Here is a 2,919-nt window from a genome sequence, read left to right as displayed (position 1 = left end):
TTGGGACAAGGAATAAACTGGAGAACATAACTTGTTTGACAAAGGAGATGGAGATGGATTTATAAAAAAGTTAAACACTGACTTTTCATATAATGATTTCTCATATGAAGTTAAATATTGCATGTATTACCATATAATTACTTTTTATCATATCATAATTAAGACACAGTTATTATTTAAGAAAGCTCATTCTCATTAATTAAACTATCATGACTACATTATAAATCATAGTAGGAAAGTTGGCTTCAAATAATGTCAAATGGCCATTTTGCTAAGTTTAACATGAACCTCTTGAAATATATTACACATAATATAAAAGAATCTAACATCTAGAACTATAGTAAGTCTTTCTGTATATAACCCATGTTTGCCACTTGCTAGAGATGCAAACTGAGCAGGTTATTAAACTTAACTCCCAAAGTGACTGACATTTTTGAAATAATTTAGTTGTTCTTTTGCAAATGAAAATTTTAGCACTATCTGCTTTTCAACTTAATATATAGGTAAAAGCTCTTCTTGTAGCATATAAATTGGAATATGCTTTTTTATTTTACAATCACTACCGTATTACAAGTATTTTAATAAAGCACACACTGGAAAGGAAAGTTATATTAAAAATAAGAGAACAAACTCACTGACAAATAAATAAAACATATTCCTCATACATTGTGGTTTGATTTCCCTTAAGAATTTGGTATATTTTTAAGTTGTGTTCCCTAAATACTTGCAGATCTTTAAATATTAAAGGAAAAAAATGTAAAAGAATGAGAAAAAGAAATAATCAAACCTATTACAAGGGACACACTGGTAGAGAAAACAATCAAGTGAATGAAGCTGGTTCCCATAAATTGTCCCAGGACAGCTCAAGCACTGTCTCTGTCTTTCTGTCTCTCATATATCTCTGTCTGTCTCTCTCTATTACAGTCTCTTTCTCACTCTCTCCTCTCTCTGTCTCTCTCTATATACATATATGTATATACATATATATACATACATACATATATTTGTTATCTTAATCTGCTATGAGACTTAATATCCTCAGAAAAATGTGGGAAAGAGAATATGAAGAGTAAGAAAGAACTGCATAGTGCAAATGTCCCTGATGCAGAGGCATTAAAGCAGGGCCTTGATATTTTTCAAATGCTCTTTATTTTCTACATAAGTTCCTTCCTTGTATATTGAGAAATTTAAAGTACAAAACTATCTCCCACAACAAAAGTGATAAAGGGGCTGGAGCGATAGCACAGCGGTAGGGCTTTTGCCTTGCATGCGGCTGACCCAAGACGGACCTGGCTGGGTTCCATACCCGGTGTCCCATATGTTGTCCAGAGCCAGAAGCGATTTCTGAGCACATAGCCAGGAGTAACCCATAAGCGTCATTGGGTGTGGCCCCCAAACAAACAAATAACAATAACAACAAAACAAACAGAATAATGATTAGAAAAGACCTAAGAACATCAGAAAACATTCACTCTCTGCTTGACTTGTAGTGGAATAAGTAAACCTTTCTGAAGCATAACAAAAACAGGAGAGGAATGTCAAATTAGTGCCACTGCAGAAATAAATTCCAAGACTCTGTATTCGCATTATGATGAGAACCCTATCTCTCCAGAAACAGACAATATTTCAAAGAACTATGTTGTGCTAAGAAATATGTGAAATATCGAGAAACAAATCTATGCTTTCTCACAAGTTATTGATTTCATTTATACCATGACCTAATGACAATGCCAGTCCATTGATATTTATTACTGTAATGTCCATATTTTATTTATGTTAAAAGGGAACAATATAGAAAAAACAACAAGATTCATATTTGGTATGTTTGAATTAACTAGTAAATGGTAATTAAAATTTGAATGTAAGATTTTAAATGCTTCCATGTAGTGCTTGAGAGTTCTGAGACCCCCCCCATCTGATCTTCTTAGCTAACTGGGTAGTTGATTACAGTGCAAAGGCTCCTTAAAACAAAGCTGCTTAGGTGCTTCAGAGCCAGAGTATATCCAAGTCTCACTGGCAATACTGGGGCCACAGGTCACATGTAGCAGTGCTCAGGGATGTCAGATCTGATCCTCATAATACTGACGAACCATATGATGCCAAGGATTCAGTCTTTGTTATGTACCTGTGCCTATAATCATATTATCTCCTGGTCTCTTAAACTGATTTAAAGTATACAGTACATCTCAAATTTTTATGCAAATCATATTTCATCTGTGACCATATTTTATATTTAGGTTTCAAGTAATTTTTAATTTTTGGTTTACAGAGGAAAGGGACAATGTGTAATAAATATTTTGTAAAATTTAATTCTTTTTTTTGGAAATTTTAGGACAGTTTTTTGGGGGGAGTTATTTCTTCCATGTGATCAACTCAAAGGATTGTGACTCTCTTTACATTTCCTTTTTCTCTAACACCCTCAAGTTGATGTAGTTGCTTTACACTGACAATACAGAAGGGTAATACAAGTCTCCATAAAATCTAGAGAGATGATAGCAAAACTCCATTTTAAATTCTGTCTGGAGATGGTCTAAATGAGGAGGAAGGAGAGTAAATTAATTCCACTTCCAAAGTAAAATCATTTTCAGTGTCAATGATGGCAACAACAAAAGCTTAAATTCCAGAGCAGATAAGAATGCTAAAATAAAGCATGGGTATTACCAAAGAGTATTGAATTTCACATACAGTTATGGTGTATGTTTATTTAAACACATTACCAAGTTTAATTTATTAAATTACTTTGAGTATTTCACATAGATGTTCAGAATTGATATTGTTCTAGTGTATTTGTTTGCATATGTGTGATGTGTATGTTTGTGTTTGTGTATGTGACATTTTATGATGTTTCAGATGTCTTTTTTTTTTTTTTGAGGAAAATGTTTACCTCAGACTACCTAATTGGAATAATTTCTTTTCTTC

General features: G+C 32.9%; 1 non-coding gene across 1 annotated transcript; it reads left to right on the top strand.

Annotated features, from left to right (window-relative positions):
- The first annotated feature begins 2,413 nt into the window (after nt 1-2,413).
- On the top strand, nt 2,414-2,533 carry LOC126032787 (small nucleolar RNA SNORA26). The gene has a single exon (XR_007503984.1). It is a non-coding gene; the product is annotated as a small nucleolar RNA SNORA26 (small nucleolar RNA).
- Nucleotides 2,534-2,919: the final 386 nt, after the last annotated feature.

This window comes from Suncus etruscus, chromosome 16 (assembly GCF_024139225.1).
Source record: "Suncus etruscus isolate mSunEtr1 chromosome 16, mSunEtr1.pri.cur, whole genome shotgun sequence".
Taxonomy (NCBI): Eukaryota; Metazoa; Chordata; class Mammalia; order Eulipotyphla; family Soricidae; genus Suncus; species Suncus etruscus.
The sequence above is the reverse complement of the archived record's forward strand: the minus strand, read 5'-3'. Positions and strand labels throughout refer to the sequence as shown.